Below are 18,661 nucleotides of genomic sequence, written 5' to 3'. Positions count from 1 at the left end.
CAGTCATATGCTATAGGCTATTTTGTCTGTCATTGCCTAAATTGTTAATCATGTGAGCATTACTGAAGATTATAGTATAAAAGCATTTGATTTGTAACACTCTGAACATACAGATACAGCACACACTATAGTGAAGCCCAGACCTGTTTCCATTTGAATCATCATACTCAGATGTCATAACTTTTTTAGGAAATACTCTGAGATTTGGACAATGGAGGAACTTGAAATAATATGACAGATATGAAAAGAAATAACATTGTATCATAGTCAATGCTCAAGAACCACTGGGCTCTGTAATTTTGAAAAGGAGAACACTGATAATATCTTAAAATATAATTTCAACATTTTATTTCATATATAACACCAAATAAAACAAACAAAAAATATATATGAAATGTTACATTGCAGTGTTTCCCACAGGATTTTGTGAAACTATGGGGGCACGTTTGTCATTTATAAGGTTTTGTATATTTTATATCTCAAATATGATACAACAGGCTTTGAGGAACATTTATTTGTTCATCTCTCAATCATCATTGTATGCATTTGCATTGCATTGCATTGTGTTTTGCCCCCCACAATAAAAATGATAGAGCTTTCATCATGAAACTAAGCATCTTCTTATCAAGACATATTGTAAGAGATATAGAGTGACAAGTTATATTTATATGCATTTTATGAAAGTAGTCTGCTGTACTGTTATACAGATCTCATTGATTTACATAAATAACTGCAGCAAACTGCATTTTTTGCTATTCAGTTTTGGCCTCTGAATAAAATTAAGCTGTTTTCCCCTTCCATACTCTAACCTATATCATACTATATGGGCCATAAAATCCTGGTGTATCAAATTATGACAAAACCATAAAGTAACATGCAAACTTCTTTTATTTTTTGTCTAAAGATTAAAAAAATGATGTTTAAAAAAAATTGAATTATTTTCTGACTATATTATTTCAAGCTTTACCGGGTTGATTAGTATTTTTATAATACAACAAAAAAAGAGCCTTAAATATAACATTGGCCTACTTTTGAAAAATACACAAAATGTATGAAGCAAACAAACGTCTCAAACAGATTAAAGTGCAAAAGAACATAACTATATAGTTTCGAATGTAAACCATCAGTAGACAAGCGGTGTCAGAAAGGTGAAGTAGTTTCCTGCTGTTTTACAGGGGTGACCCTGGAAATATTATCGAATACATTTTCATTCAGCGTCTCCTTCACTTGTTCCGTCTTGCTCCTCGTCCATTTTGGGGCTGTTTACAGAGTGAGTGAACTTATGCAACATACAGACACTGTTGATAAACTGAACCGATTGATGGAAACGACGTCACTCAGAGCGTGTGTGTGTGTGTGTCTGTGTGTGTGTGTGTGTGAGAGAGAGAGAGAGAGAGAGAGAGAGAGCACACATTTGTTCTGGGTTAAAACAGCTGAAATGTGTTCTTGATTCATCTAAAAATGGTTAGATCATCTAATAATGCAACACTTGTGAAGATCTGTTTATGTTTGTGGTTTCACACTCAGAGTTTATGACCTGAAAGTCCAAATATACATCTATGCCTTTTCTTCCATATCAGCTGTAGTTTGAGTTCTTGAGAAAGAGCTGCTGATTCCTCAGTAAACACTGATATTAGAACAAAAGAGATATGAAACCATTTTCCATAATCAAAAATCAAACTATGAAGTGGTAATTTTTTTTTCTGCTTTTTGCTATAAACTTGTTTGCTTTAATATGACAGAAATACAGCACAGAACAAACTCATTCATTTCCATTCACAACAGACTTGTTTGACCCATCAAACTCTGCAGCTCTGGTATCATCTGAATTCAGTTTCCCACTTGTAAATATGACTTCAACATGTCATTCATGTGGATAAAACACAAATATGATTCTTCCAGCTTCACTTGAAGCTTCAACAGTTCTTGATCTGGAAGAGGGTCATTTACTTCAAGACGTTCAGTACGCCTGTCTTTGGGCTTTACTTAATGAAGGTTACACCAGAACACAATAATTAATGTAGGCTATAATAAAGCTTGTTCAACAAAACCAGCAATTTGTTTGAATGCACATGATCTAGACTTGTTACTCAAATGCCTTCATATGTTCAACAGAATAATGTCATTCAGGTTTGAAGAAACACAAGGGTGAGTAAATGATAACAAAATCATCGTTTGAGTAAGTTCATTGAACAAATGAAATGTGTTGAAAGTGTTTTGTAACAAATGGATTTTTCTTACTATGATTAGACGAAGTGTGATCTTGATGTAACTGCTCATTTAAACCGCTCTCCTGTCAGTGCAACACTTCTGGAGGCTGTGAATTTGTGGTTTCACAAACTTAATAGCCTGTTGACCTAATAAAAGCTTCATGGTACACAATATAAGAATGTTAGAATTACATTTGGTTCCTGTGACGGGTAGGTTTAGGTATGGTGTTGGGAAGGGCGATACATTTTCTCCATGTGTGTTTTTTAGTCACTTGTGGGGTTCTGGTTTAAACATTTAGAACTTGTGGGGTCCACTTTCACAGACACAAACATTTGTAGTTTTTATATCCTAGCAGGAACCAAAGGTTACTATCTGGAAACAACAATTTCCATTAGTTTGGCCTTGATTATCATAGAAAATTGTATAGATTATAGTTTAAATCCTTTAAATTAATCAGCTTACAAACCCATTAGCTTAGTCACTGCTATGATTGGCCGGATCTGAGCAAAATATCATGAGGCAGAAAACACGGCAGTAAAATGACATTTAGAAAAATTACCTCTGGCTCAACAGATCTCAAATCCTAGTGTCTTCTAAAATCAATGAGTCCTCAAAGTTTGGTCTGAATGACTTCAGCCTACAAGACACCACCTGAACTTTGCCTGCATTGTATTGGTCATGGAATGGACTTGCGGAAGGATCTGGTTTCTCCCTGGTTATTTTTTTCTCCATTTCTAATGCAGTTTTGTGTTCCTAACCAGTAACCTTTGTCTTATTTAATGGGGCCTTCAAAATTAGCTCCTTCAAAATGAAGACTTCACATACAACTTACTATTCATACAATGAACAAAGAATTAAGACTATGTGGAATAATGCCTAATTGTGGAATAATTGCCTAATTGTGGAATAATTGCCTAATTGTGGAATAATTGCCTAATTGCACTGTAAAGAATGACTTGGGAAACATTCCCAAGAAAAAATTGCATTTTACCCTCTGTATACTGTGAGTAATATTTTACACACTTAAAAAAGTACAACATATGTCCTCAATGAACATGTATTTGTAATAATACACAATGGGCAGTTCCATACAAAAAGTGGTTAGACAGCATTTTACATTTGGATACAAAAATCTTTAACTTTGGTCAGTGTGACGTCAAAGAACATGCTTTCTGATTCACAAGTGACTTGGTTCACTCAAAGAATCCCAATGTAAAAGTCAACAGCTTTTTTCCTTGGTATAAAACTGTAAGAGCAACCTGAACATATAAAAAGACATTTGCCTTTGGTCGGGACTATTTTATATTTTACGAAAAGGAACTTTGAATTGTTCGCCCAAAAATGAACAATGTAATTACTCACTCACTCTCAGGTTTTAAAAACTTGAGAAATGTGCATTGAAAAACTATTCATCCTAAACTTTCAAGCTTCAAAACATTGATAAAGAAAACTTGTCCTTGTGACTCAAGAGGTTTAATCCCAATTTTATGGAATATTGTGAACACTTTTGTCACTGCTTTGTCATGAATGCAAATCTAAATGGAAGTAAAGACATTTTGTCATACTTTTTTTGGCACATACAAAGCATTCATATCACTTCATAAATTTAGGATTAAACCACTTTATAATAACTGCACACTATGAACCATTAGTAAAGCATTTTGTTATCATTTACTCACCCTTGTGTTGTTTCAAACCTGAATGACATTATTCTGTTGAACATATGAAGACATTTGAGTAACAAGTCTAGATCATGTGCATTCAAACAAATTGCTGGTTTTGTTGTACAAGCTTTATTATAGCCTACAGTAAATGGTTAAATGACTAATGGTTTGGTAGTAATAAAATGTGGGTGGAAATACAAGATATTTGATCTCTTTCAACCTCACTCATTATATTACTAAAATCTGAGTTTGAGATAAAGGATATAAAGGGTTTCCAAATATTCTCAAATACTGACAATTTACCTTTTAAAATATATGTAATCTTTTCCATTGACAAACAAAAAGACATATTATTAATCCACTGTACAACAGATGGCCTTTCCACTTTTTTCCGTTGCAACCCTGTATCACATGAAATACGTTCTGAGGAAACTATTTTGCAAATCGCAATTACGTTACATGCCAACATATAAGCAGTGCTATTACGTTGGTCCTTAACCTAATAAAGCCAATTTATTGCAGTGCTATTACGTTTGTCCTGAACATAATACATCCAAAGCAGGTTTCTTTTCACACGTAGCAGCTAATGCTGTTCATTTTGTTTTAATTATTTACTCCCTTTTTTCTGATCGGGCTACAAAATATTATTTATGCCAGGGGGAGTCAAATGGCGGCACCCAGATAATTTTTATCTGGCCCTCCAACTGGTTTTTGATGTTTAAAACCGCTCGCAATCTGATATCAAAGTCCCCGCAAAGGTTTAGCGTTTTCAGCGGTGAGTTTAACAACGCACGTGATCATTCAGCGGTTAGTTTAGCGCAGCGGTGAATTTAACAACACTCAACTGCAGGTAAAACGGCATTCAGAGGTGAGTTTGACCAAAGCAACCCTCAACTGCAGGCAAAACGACATTAAAAGGTGAGTTTAACATGCTCTTAGACGCTTGCAAGAAAGCAGTTTTAGCGTTTTCTTGTCATAGGATAACGTATCGGAGGTTTGATTAAAAACTGTTGAGTCAGGACAATAAGTTGTGTTTAGAAACTTTAGATTTGTAAGGTGGCCATTTCTTATGACGATAAATGTTAGAAGTAATTATAAAAATATAGCTTTCTGCACCAAATGTGCAGCTTACGTTATTGAATTCAAGTTTAAGTAGCCTATTAGGCTAACGTTACATTAGCTCACAACTATTATCCAACATTATAAATGTATTTATTTATTTATTTATTTATTTATTTAAAGTTCTGCTGTGGCTTTGTTTGGGAATTTTTTTATATTAAAATAAATGGGGAATATATATATATATATATATATATATATATATATATATATATATATATATATATATATATATAATTTATATATAAATAAATTCCCTATACTTGCATTTATTAACTGTTTGTCAAATTTTGTTAGAAATTGTAGTTAACAATATTAACTTGTTTTTTCACTGTATAAAACGAATATCACATTCAATTTAGTTTGATTACGTTCTGCAACTTCAGTATATAAGTGCATCCAAATATATAATGTATTGGTTTAGCCTAAAAATATGATTAGGCCTATTATTCATCATGGGACGACATGACTACAGTCAAACCTGTATATTTCATGATACAATTTATGACATTTTTCATACATTTTTGATCAGCTAAAATACAGTATTTAGGACGTGAATTTGCGGAGCACACATGCATCCCTGATCCAACCTTTACTGTCATTGGATCCAACTAACGTGTGTGTCAATGAGTTATTATTGTGTGCGCACTTACTCTTCTTCGTTTGTTGATTACAATAGTCCAGACAGCCCTCCGACAAACAGCGCCCCGTGCTGTGTCTGCAACCACTGCGCACTTTTGTCACTACTAGAATGTTGTGCAGATACAGATTGTCCGAAATAAATACATGACTAAAGTAAACCCATTTAAAAACTGTATTATATTACTCAAAATCTAGACTGCAATTTAAAGAAATAGAGAAACATTATGTAATGTGTTTTGACCAATTACATCATTGAAAAACCCAGGTGATTTGATTCTACAAATAAATTAAAAAGTACACATAATAATGCTTCCAAATCTGACCTTTTGTTAGACATTTAGATTTGACTTAAGTCAAACATTGTCCAATAGAGCATAATACAGTATACAGGCCTTTGTTCTTTTGATACTTATATTATGACCTCAACACTTATGCACAAAGATATATTTATTAATGGCTATACAGAGTAAATGTCCAGTAAAATGAACCATATTACGCTCCTTAAAAAATGGAAAATGAACAAATGAATGATATTCTTTTTTATTTGCACTGATTAAAATTACAATGACAAACTCCAAACTGGTGCTAACTCCAACATCTCAAAGGCAGGACAAAGGCTCCCAACTGTTCTTCCATTTGGTCCCACTGTTTCAAAAGAGAGTAAGAAATCATATGAGAAAATGCAGCAACTGTTTTAATCTGTCTTATTCACTATCCTATTTCCTATCCACTGCATATTCAATGCAATTTTCACAGCTGATATAAACTATTTCAGTGCTGCTAAATCTGCACAGTGCCATCTGTGTATAAAAGCCATAAAATCCAATAGCACTGTGTATACAATTTTGAATTCAGTGCATTCTTACCACAGTAATTTGTACATATTCATATTTCTTTAGCATTATATAGATGTATTCTGCTACTTTTGTTTTATTATTCTACTACAAAGATTTGTATCAACCGAGAAAGAAAACATAACCAAGTATTGCACTATAAAAGTACAACCAGATTTTGAAAAAGTTGACAGTATTGAAAATGCAAAAAAAAAAAAAATTCTGTTCACTCTGTACTATACTGAAAACACATTATTAACAAATAACGTCTTTGAGTATTTCATTTATTTTAGAAAATATACACTAAATTTAAATCTGATGACTGCAACACAGTCAAAATATTTGCGACTGTTTACCATTGTTTTATGTAACATCACCTTTTTTTAAAAAACATTTAATAAGCTTTTGGGAAGTAAAGATGCCAGTTGGTTCAGTTTAGCAAGAACACTTTTGCCCATTCTATTATACATGTCCTCTGGTGAGTTTTTAATCCAAGCAGACTGTGGTTTGTCATTGTCCTGCTGGAAAATGCAAGGACTAGTGTGCTAGCAAAATTACTGTGAAACCAAAAAATTTATGTATAATGTCAAATGTATAAAATGTACTAAAACACAAATGTTAGTCCGGACTTTTAGGTGTGAAACTGCCCTGAGACGTTTTCACTACTCCAGAGCCCAGCGGGAGTGTGCTTCACTATCTTATGCCAAAGTTTGCAACCAATTATATTTTTACTAATACTGTGAGACCGTAATACCGTGATCTTTTTTCTAAAAGTTATCATACTGTGAACATCTCAAACCGTTACACCCCTACTTCTTTTTATTTAACCAGGTGAGCTTTTAAAGAGCACATTCTCAATAGAAATGGCGACCTGGCCAAGATAAAGCAAAAGGTGCAGGATGACAAAGAAGTTACACATGAAATTACACAAAATTACACATTAATTGCACGGAGGGATAGAAAAAGAAAGAAATACAGATAAGATACAGGATGAGAGGGCAACACAGTAAAGGTGTAGGTATATGTACAATTATTGCAGCACAATCAAACAGAGAGGTAGAAGAAGTGGGTGAATAAAGTGACAAGGCAACTACCTTAGTAGTAAATTAACACTGGGCGTAATTGTCCAAGTCAAATGTAGCGCAAATGGCATATACAATGAACAGGCAGAAGCTCTAATAGACACCTTAGGAAATAAAAAAAAAAGTACTGACTGCTGAGTATTGTTAATCACAACTTTTGTCAACCAGGAGCTAGTAGGAAAGTACCTGAGCATTAGGAGAAGGTTGCAGAGTTTATGGTTAGTGATCTAGTACATTATTTATCCTTACTCAGTCTTCATCGGATGAATCAATGTCATCATGGAGGTAAGGAAATTCCTCACAAACTGCTTCTCCATCTTCCTCATCAATTGAGAGAACACTTGGATCCACCACAATCTGCCTGTGATAAAGTGAACACAGGTTAAATGAAATGATAAATATCTTGCATCCTCACTTTCTCAGTCCTGTTGAGCTCATAAAATGACACCATCATTTTAGTAACTAAATATTTTACTTTGTAACTTTCACACAATGCAATATCAAAAGTATGTCTACAAAGAAAGATTAAGCTATTTTACAAGGTACAGTACAAGACAGGGACCGAACATGAGCACCCACCTATATTTTGACTTCACCTCACTCATTTGATGTTGTAGGTCACTCAATCTTGCCAACATAATGCAGCACAGTCCCTCGTATGCCTCCACAGACATGTTAGTAGGACAGACTTAAAACGTTTTAAGATTGGTTAGGGGCAAATGTATCCTACTGCAGCTTTTTACAGACACATACAATGTCCATATTTCTGTCCTGATGATCTTTGCTAGGTTAATGTATCAGCATTAATACCAGTCATTAGCTCATTCATTGAATATGGCTACATATATCTTAAGTAATTTTATGCATATATTGCATGTATATGCATGTATTTTTTTTTTAGACCAAATGGCATGAAAAAGAAAGACCTGTTAGTGTTTACTCCACAAACCTGTCAAATTATACAGTATCTCAGAGACAGTAATGAATACTTACTCCCTTCTTTCAAGTCACCTCTGACCAACTTTATATCATCACCTAATGTCTTGGAAGACACCAGCCAGGAACTGCCAGTGTTGTTTCATCTCTTTAATGAGAATAGTCTTTTCTTCTTTTAAACGAGACAACAGCATTATCTTGTCAAACACAATCTTCTTTTGTCTGAAGGGCACAGTGGATTCTGTAAAGATAAATACTGGTAATAGCAAAAAAGGCAAAAAGATTGACCGACAGTGAAAGGCCTTGCAATGTGATATAAAACTACATAACGTATTTTCCAGACTATAAGTCGCACCGGAGTATAAGTTGCACTTATATTTCAAGGCCCTTTAAATAAACACTTTACTGGTCACCAAAGGCATGGTTATAATTTTATGCTTGTCTACTTACAACTTAGATGTTTAAATATGTTCATTGATATTTACAAATAGTTAAAATGAGTGTTTCCCCGAGTGCCAATATACAGGTCCTTCTCAAAAAATTAGCATATTGTGATAAAGTTCATTATTTTCCATAATGTAATGAAAAAAATTAAACTTTCATATATTTTTGATTCATTGCACACCAACTGAAATATTTCAGGTCTTTTATTGTTTTAATACTGATGATTTTGGCATACAGCTCATGAAAACCCAAAATTCAAAAAATTAGCATATCATGAAAAGGTTCTCTAAACGAGCTATTAACCTAATCATCTGAATCAACTAATTAACTCTAAACACCTGCAAAAGATTCCTGAGGCTTTTAAAAACTCCCAGCCTGGTTCATTACTCAAAACCGCAATCATGGGTAAGACTGCCGACCAGAAGGCCATCATTGACACCCTCAAGCGAGAGGGTAAGACACAGAAAGAAATTTCTGAACGAATAGGCTGTTCCCAGAGTGCTGTATCAAGGCACCTCAGTGGGAAGTCTGTGGGAAGGAAAAAGTGTGGCACAACGAGAAGAGGTGACCGGACCCTGAGGAAGATTGTGGAGAAGGACCGATTCCAGACCTTGGGGGACCTGCGGAAGCAGTGGACTGAGTCTGGAGTAGAAACATCCAGAGCCACCGTGCACAGGCGTGTGCAGGAAATGGGCTACAGGTGCCGCATTCCCCAGGTCAAGCCACTTTTGAACCAGAAACAGCGGCAGAAGCGCCTGACCTGGGCTACAGAGAAGCAGCACTGGACTGTTGCTCAGTTTTGCATGTCATTCGGAAATCAAGGTGCCAGAGTCTGGAGGAAGACTGGGGAGAAGGAAATGCCAAAATGCCTGAAGTCCAGTGTCAAGTACCCACAGTCAGTGATGGTCTGGGGTGCCATGTCAGCTGCTGGTGTTGGTCCACTGTGTTTTATCAAGGGCAGGGTCAATGCAGCTAGCTATCAGGAGATTTTGGAGCACTTCATGCTTCCATCTGCTGAAAAGCTTTATGGAGATGAAGATTTCGTTTTTCAGCACGACCTGGCACCTGCTCACAGTGCCAAAACCACTGGTAAATGGTTTACTGACCATGGTATTACTGTGCTCAATTGGCCTGCCAACTCTCCTGACCTGAACCCCATAGAGAATCTGTGGGATATTGTGAAGAGAAAGTTGAGAGACGCAAGACCCAACACTCTGGATGAGCTTAAGGCCGCTATCGAAGCATCCTGGGCCTCCATAACACCTCAGCAGTGCCACAGGCTGATTGCCTCCATGCCACGCCGCATTGAAGCAGTCATTTCTGCAAAAGGATTCCCGACCAAGTATTGAGTGCATAACTGAACATAATTATTTGAAGGTTGACTTTTTTTGTATTAAAAACACTTTTCTTTTATTGGTCGGATGAAATATGCTAATTTTTTGAGAATTTTGGGTTTTCATGAGCTGTATGCCAAAATCATCAGTATTAAAACAATAAAAGACCTGAAATATTTCAGTTGGTGTGCAATGAATCTAAAATATATGAAAGTTTAATTTTTATCATTACATTATGGAAAATAATGAACTTTTATCACAATATGCTAATTTTTTGAGAAGGACCTGTAAGTAGTCCAAGAAGGTTTTTAGGACAACTTTGATGAAAGGTAAAACTTAACATAAAACTTTCAATCTTTTTTAGTTGTTACAAGTTGAAAAGAAAGTAACCAAGGAAAAGCAAAAAATGTTGGAAAAAAATAAAATAATAAAAATTAGCAAAAATTGCAAGCCCAGTTAGTATTTTTTGCCTTCTCAAATTCGGGAGGTTTCATGTTTAGGCATTTCACATGAAACCAGTGTTTGCACACATGACATTCAATCTAAAAAACAAAATGTATATATTTATATATATAGCCATCTTTGAACAATAGTTGTAGTGAAGTGTAAGAATGAATTGTAATTAGTGTCTTAACTATAGGTTTTACTTATCATTTGAGAAAAATACCTGCATAACAAATACACCACAGCTGTATGAATCCTGCTGGATTGTGTGTTTAATTGTGGATCTCTCCACTCAATCTCCACCCACTCTTTTTTGCCAAACCTCATTTTGAAGTATTCACTTTGATAAATATATGAAACAGTTAGGGGTAAATACAGTTAAAGTAATTGGAAATAATTAGAGTAAATTTTAGCATTGTTTTTTTACCAAAATCTGATAGCAGCTTGCTTAGAGTCCTTTTCCTCATCAGTTCCTTGTGGGTCAATAAGAAAAACCTGACTGGAAGATGGATGTAGATACTGGACAAAAGAGAGAAACCCATTTCAAATTATAGTTCAGCTTTGACCACACCCATGAAAAAGAACTTATTGGTATTTTGAAAGCGTTCACCAAAAACTTCCAGTGGTTATCATTCACATTCAGGAAACTGATAATTGCTTGGTATTTTGTGAAGTCCACCTGAAATGTTTGATAATTTCACATTAGTAAATATTTTTAAACATGTGTTGTGGTTTCATATCTTTAATGTATATAACAATACAATGACACCTTCCATAGGCTCTGTCTGCATACTGCATCTCTGTCTCTGGTCATGATCACTTGAGCAGTAAAGACATCGATGAGGCAAATGCTACTGTCCTGTAAAGGGAACTGACAGCGTTCCAGATGTTTACAATATTTATGGTATACTTTGGCATATTTAAATCATGCCAATTTTAAATAATAATAGCTCATGAATGTTCTTGCCTCTCCCACAAGCCACTTGTGCAGTTTTGAACTCTGAGTGACGGAAGGTGTACCTGCTCATCTTTTCTGCCGATGACACAACAGCAACCACCAATTCACAGTCTTTTTTGGACCAAAGGTATTCGATCTGCAATTCATTTATTTTAAAGAAATATGTTAAATGCATTAAGATTATTTTACAAAATATAATAAACTGAAGTAATACCTCATCAGCTATGTCCTCAGGTGTTTGTTCTGTTTTATGGGGCTCAGTAATGTATTTTGGCTCATGTTTTGATGTAGTTGACAGGTCCATTGGTTTGTCTGGAATCAGTGTGGTGGTTTCCATCTGGCTGGTATTGCTGTTGATGCCTTTGCTGTCTGGACTTGATGGCTGTGTCAATACAAAAGGTGGGTCAAAGTATTTTGTCCTTCGTTTTTTATGTTTTCGAGATGGTTTTTTTTTTTTTGCCCAATCTTCTTTCTGGCTTTTTGTTTAGTTTTGTTTTGGTTGTGGATCCCTACAAGGCAGTATCAGACTGTTGTTAATGATGTGTTCTCTGAATCTGCCTTGTGGGGATCCATACATTTTGTGGATGAAGTCAGCAGGACGCAGGAACTTCTTAGTTTGAAGGATTCTGTGTTTAACAATCCAAAACCACTCTTCCACATGGCAGTTAGTTTCCCTGGTTTTGGATTGTTGGCTGACTGTAGCTGTGCTGACTTCAGAAAACCGGCTAAGATCTCCAAGAAGCACACCACTCCAGAGGGGGAAAATACTCATGTAGCTGTTCATGAGGATGTCGATAAGTTCTGGACAAAACTGTGCTGTGCATGTTTTTTTCCTTTTTGTATTTTTAATCAAATAAATGAAATCAACAAATTCAATCTCACCACACCCGTAATACCCCTAGTCATTTTAACACCTGAAATCGCTCTTATTACATTCTTTTTTTACACATATATTTGTCTCACGTTTCTCAACAAGATTATTCAATTTTATTTAATAACACACGATCATGATTACATTTAATTTCTGTGTAGTAAGGTTTTGTAGACGATGATCCACATCACAAAATTAAGTATTTTTATTTTACATTTGTCACTAATACAATAAAACACAAACGTTTCAGCTCAATGCTTTCTTCAGTGCATAGTAGTGTAGTAAATTTAACAATCTTTTCAGTGGCAAACAATGATTGAAATTTATTTTCAATAATTCTTACTGAATTAAAGGTAATGCATAAAACACAGCTGTCATAGAATAACACTTAGATAACATGAATTAAGTTTGGAAAATGTAACACTTGATTATGGAAACAGTATCAAAGCAATTTAACACTGTCTCTTACCTTTACAAAGTACTTCAGTACGTATACCTTGCCTGTTGCTGTTCCATATTGTCATTAACCATTTGCATAATTTATCATTTGTCATTTTAAAAACATCCATTGCCAGGTTTGACCATGTTTCTTTGTTGACTTTTCCTTTTTTACTAATACTATGAGCAGTGAATGCCTTTATAATTGCGTCCCTTCCACCAGCATCTGTCCATACATCCTTTGTTTTTGCATTCCTGGCCTTTTTTATATCTAGACTCACTGATTCATTTATGCTCCAGTGCTTCATGAAGCAGTGTTTTGAAATCAGCCATCACTAAATAAGTCGTTATTTAGATTTTTTGGTGCTCCAAAAATATTCTCGCTGCTTTATAATATTAATATTGAACCACTGTACTCACATGAACCGATTCAGATGTGTTTTTAGTACCTTTATGGATCTTGAGAGAGGAAGTGTACATTGTTCCCTATGTAGGCCTCACGGAGCCATTGGATTTCAACTAAAATATTTTAATTTGTGTTCTGAAGATGAACGGAGGTCTTACGGGTGTGGAACGGCACGAGGGTAAGTAATAAATTACAGAATTTTCATTTTTGGGTGAACTAACCCTTTAAGGCAGAACGTAGCTAGTAGGTAGTAACCTCTCCGTAAAGTAATGCGTTGTCGCATAGAATGACGTCAATTTTTCTTAACCCAATCACAAGCCTTCTAATAGGTAAACAGGAAATAGTATGAACAGTGTGTAATTTCAAACTCATTCTTGACTGGCCTAAACTGAAAGTTAAAAAAGACATTAAAGCAAACTTTATCGAACTCAAAACATTACACTTTTAATTGAAAATATCTATCCCACACATGGAGGAGAAACGAAACAGGAAGAAAAATTTCAGTCATGAAAAAATTCTGATTTTAATTGATGGATACAAAGAAAACAAAACAGTCCTTGAAAGCAAATTAAACTCATCTGTCACAAACCGAAAAAAAGGTGAGATTTGGCAGGACATAACAAACAAAATAAATGCAAAAGGCTGTGAGCAGAGGGAGATAAATGATGTTTTATTAACAAAATTCGGGAGGAGCAAGTTCAGATAATTAACCTAATTAGCAAAGGTGGAGAGCATTCAGTTAATCAACTCAACCGATGTAAAGAGGTATAAATTCAGCAGACTTACCTCTGTTCACATGAGTTTATCAGCATTAGGCCCCGCCCTACGTTCCGGTCTAAAATCGAGCTCTCGCCGTCTGTCCGATGAAAAATTCCTCGTCCTTATCTTATCTCAATTTTCTGGTCTAAAAAGTGATTATCCTCCACACCGCACCACTGCCGATCCCTCTGCGTTATCTCGTGGGTCTCAGCCCAAACAAACCGGCCCAGCATGCCGAGGCCTACCACGGGCAACATATGATCTTTTTCCCCGTATTTCTCATCTCCAGCTCATTCAATCTTTCCGGTCATAAAGAAAAGGACAATAAAGCCCCTCAAACGCCAAGCTCGTGTCTCGGGCATGCTTCCCGCAAAGGAATGGGCCTTCCTCCACAGTCAGGCCGCTGCAACAGGCTCTTAACAAGCCGCGCCGCTGATTCATTGTCGGCCAGCTTTCTCCACCCTGCTGGCTCAAAACCGTAAAAAACACAGCTCAAATCCTTTTCGTTTTCCCTGGTTGAACTTGCTTCGCTTTGGTCGCTAAATCATGAGGACAGTTTATGCTATCTGGATACTCAATTTTTGATCGCAAGAAATATGTTTTGAACCGTTTTCAGATTTGCCGTTTCTAATCTAAAGCGCTGTACAAACAGCTCGGACATCATGTGCAGTCAGATCGCACGCGCAGTTGCAGAATTAATAAGAACTTAACGTCAACGCTGTCCTGAGGTAAACATAAAATATAACGCTATATAATTTTCAGTTCTAATCGTTTTGTTTCTGTTTGAAGTAACCAAAACCTAGCTTCACTATCGTTAAAGAGACGCTGCACAGACTGGTAAGACAATTTCATACACTCATTTATTCTCACGAATGGATTCAAATAAATTCCACGACTGTATCTGTATAATTATCTGTATAAAATAATTAATGTTAAGACTCGGATAACTGCTGAAAATAACTGTTGAGGGTTCCTCCAAGTGATGGGAGAAACGAAGCTTTTTGAATCAATTGAACCGCTTCGAGAAAACGATTCGGTTTCCCTCGAATCGTCACACACCGGTGATGTCTACTGGTCAGAAAGGTAAATGCACCGTAGTCAGTTCAAGCATGCATGGAAAAACATTTTTCCAATCAGCTGCAACTGTTTTAAGTGTTAAATGCTATTAACAAACGATCTAATACCATTAGATAATACTATAGCTGAAGTATCGTGGTACCATGCTGTGTACAAAATGGACCGAATTTACATAAATGTATAAAACGGACCAGATTTTTCTCTTAATACTTCATTAATAATGAGAACAGGCTTTTGTTACCAATCAATGAATCATTGTAAATGCATTCAGCAATGTACATTCAGCAGAAGCTGCCTCAAGTTACATGGAATTTATGCATTTGCACTGCAATTATAATTAAAAAAAATAATAAGAATAAATAATAATGAATCGCTTAGTGAGTCAGCGACTCGTCTGATTCGTTCAAAACAGATTCATTTAGAAACTAAACAAAAACAACGCTCTTGCTCATGTCACGAACTATCAGCAGCATTTTTCTGGCATGAAAAATCTTGACTGGAGAGCAGTACTAAAACATAATACAATGTTTATATATATACATTAAAAATATATATAAATAATAATAAAAAATAAATAAATAAAAATAACGAGTGCAAAGCCGCTACATTGATGAATGGAATTGCATTTGTCTGAATCGTCTTAGCAAAGATGTTTTTATAAATAATTACACTTGTTCCAGAAGTGAAACTTTATCTTAAAAAGGTGCAACTTTATCTTATTGCAAGATTGGGGAACAATAAGACGCTACAAAACATTTACTACACTGGGCACAGCAGACAGGCAATGGCAGTCTCTTTTAAAGATTTTGCAGGCATGCGCGTTCAAACGAAGTGTACCTGCCACTCATACTACATTCCTTACGGTACTACCAAACCGACATACTACCAATACAATGGCATTGCCAGTATTTTGAAGCTTTAGTATCGATACACTCTGCAACCCTAATATGAAATGTCAGTATTATGTGTTATTTTATTAAATTGTTGTTACAGTCATCTTGTTTTGTTTGCTTTATGAAGGTCGCCAGCAAGATCAGAGCACAGATTTGATCTGAAATTCAGGCCACTGGCTCCAAAGCTGGACCCTGACCCAACCTATTTACTTTTCCAAATATTTGTTACGCACAGGACAGCAACCAAATCAAGTCAAATCAAATCAAAAAGATTTTTACATGCAGGCTGTGTCAGGGCAGCTTTACAGTGATAGTAATATAATTTTGGCTGCACAGCAGCTTTAGAAGAAAATGGTGCCATTGTGCAGCTTAAGTAAGTCCAGTATTGATTCATTCCATCATAAAACTACTTATTCATAGTTAATTTATCTATACAACAGCTCTGGATGAAAAGTGATGTCATCATCCAGGACAGTTCAGTTTGCATACAATGGTGTGCAGTGAAGACAATGAAGGCAGATCAAAACATTGTTGAATATCAAGTGTCCACAACTAAGCAAGCCAGAAGCAACAGCCGCAAGGAACCACAGCTGCCCCAAAAGGCCTCTCGGAGCATCAGATTCAAACACTCTAGTCGTTGGCCATCAGAGGTTTTAAAGATCTATATCCTATCTAATCCAATCGCTTCCATGTTAAAAAAGCTCTGCAAACCCTTACCAGCCAAATTCTTCAGCTTCAGCTTGTTCTCTCACTAAATCCTACAAGCTCACCATATCCACCTCAATTACCACCATCAATCCACTAAAATGGTCTCGCTGCAGCAGCGTCTTCTCACCTGATTCTGCAGGAGCCCACTCTGTTCTTACACTGCAGGAGCTCCTTCCCTGGCAAACCTTGCCTTCACGGCGCAGCAACGTTTTCTCCATGCTCTCGCAGGAGTTCAGTTTGTCCGGCTGATCTTTCCACTGCAGCTGCGACGATGTCCCCTCCACTCCCATAGGAGCAAAATTTGTCCTCTGCTGCAGCAGTAATGTCCCCTCTGCTTCTGCTGGAGCTCAGTTTTCTGAGAAGGAAGGAGAAGGAAAAAAAAGAAAAAAAACCCACACCTTTCTCTCCACCGCTGACGAGGCTTACCCATCCGGTGCTGCGAGTCTTGATTTCCCATCGGATGCGGCGAGAGCCCTCCCGGTCAGTTTCCATCTTTTTAACTTTTTCCGTCCAGTGAGGCTTACCCATCCGATGCTGCGAGAGCCCTCCAAGTCATTTTCATCTTTTCTCCTTTGTCCGACGAGGCTTACCCATCCATGCCACGAGTTTGATCTCCTTCGGATGCAGCGAGAGCCCTCCCAGTCGTTTCCATCTTTTCTCCTCCTTTGTCCGCGAGGCTTACCCATCCTATGCCATGAGTATTGATCTCCCGTCAGATGCAGCGAGAGCCCTCCCAGTCAGTTTCCATCTTTTAACTCTTTCCGTCCAGTGAGGCTTACCCATCCAACATAGTGAGTCTTGATCTCCCAACGGATGCTGCGAGAGCCCTCCCGGGTAGTTTCCATCTTTTCTCCTCCTTTGTCCGGCAAGGCTTACCCATCCTATGCCATGAGTATTGATCTCCTGTCGGATGCAGCGAGAGCCCTCCCGGTCAGTTTCCATCATTTTTACTTTTTCCGTCCAGTGAGGCTTACCCGTCCGACACAGTGAGTCTTGATCTCCCGTCGGATGCAGCGAGAGCCCTCCCTGTCAGTTTCCATCTTCCTATCCTTCTCTGTCCGGCGAGGCTTACCCGTCTGATGCCACAAGCATTGCTTTCCTGGAGCCTTGGTCTCCCATCTGACGCCGCGAGAGCCTCCCGGTCAGTGCTTCCTTCCTCGTCCGGCGAGGCTTACCTGTCCGAGGCCCTGAGCATTGGTCTCCTGGAGCCTTGGTCTCCCGTCGGATGCCGCGAGAGCCTCCCTGGTCGTTCTTCTGTGCTTTACTTTCTGCCCGTCTACCAGCAAGGCTTACCCGTCTGATGTCATGAGCATTGGTCTCCTGGAGCCTTGGTCTCCCATCGGATGCTGCGAGAGCTCTCCTGGCCAGGCATTCCAATTTCTTTCATCCCGCCATCAGCCAATGGAACCCACTCACCTGTTGCCGGGGGCCGCTCCCGGCAGAGGCTGAGTGGGCCCCTTTTGGCTGGTCATTCCTAAACCACGTTGCCCCTCGTCTTTTTTTTTTTCGTCTTTCAGTTGGTAGGGCTCACCCGTTTGACACTGAGCTGGTCTCCTGTCGGACGTAACCAGAGCCCTCCCAATCGGCTGCTCCAAATCACGCGCTCCCCGTCAACTGGTCGGTAGGGCCCGTCTATCTGGCGATGCACGATCCCTGTCAGAGGCAGCACGGACCCCCCCGCTCAGACGGTTTAACTCATACTGCTCCACATTTATCGGCCGGTAGGGCTTTACACATCTGATACAATGAGCATTGGTCTCCTATCAGATATCACAAGAGCCCTCCCGATCAGTCGTTCCAAATTTCAGCTACCCATCGTTTGTCGGCTAGTAGGGCCCGTCC

The 18,661-nt window shown here is 37.5% G+C and overlaps 1 protein-coding gene and 1 long non-coding RNA gene across 3 annotated transcripts in view; both read right to left on the bottom strand.

The window, feature by feature from the left end:
- LOC125245430 overlaps positions 1 to 18,661 on the bottom strand; it is a 1,350,402-nt gene that overhangs the window by 113,863 nt on the left and 1,217,878 nt on the right.
- Positions 6,161 to 8,599, bottom strand: LOC125245986. Of its 2 annotated transcripts, XR_007179668.1 has the most exons (4): positions 8,545 to 8,599; positions 8,131 to 8,239; positions 7,801 to 7,912; positions 6,161 to 6,281 (listed from the first exon to the last, which is right to left on the bottom strand). It is a non-coding gene; the product is annotated as an uncharacterized LOC125245986 (long non-coding RNA). The 2 variants fall into 2 exon arrangements; XR_007179665.1 differs by lacking the exon at positions 8,545 to 8,599 and having other exon boundaries at positions 8,131 to 8,537.

This window comes from Megalobrama amblycephala, linkage group LG1 (genome assembly GCF_018812025.1).
Source record: "Megalobrama amblycephala isolate DHTTF-2021 linkage group LG1, ASM1881202v1, whole genome shotgun sequence".
NCBI classification, from domain to species: domain Eukaryota; kingdom Metazoa; phylum Chordata; class Actinopteri; order Cypriniformes; family Xenocyprididae; genus Megalobrama; species Megalobrama amblycephala.
The sequence above is the reverse complement of the archived record's forward strand: the minus strand, read 5'-3'. Positions and strand labels throughout refer to the sequence as shown.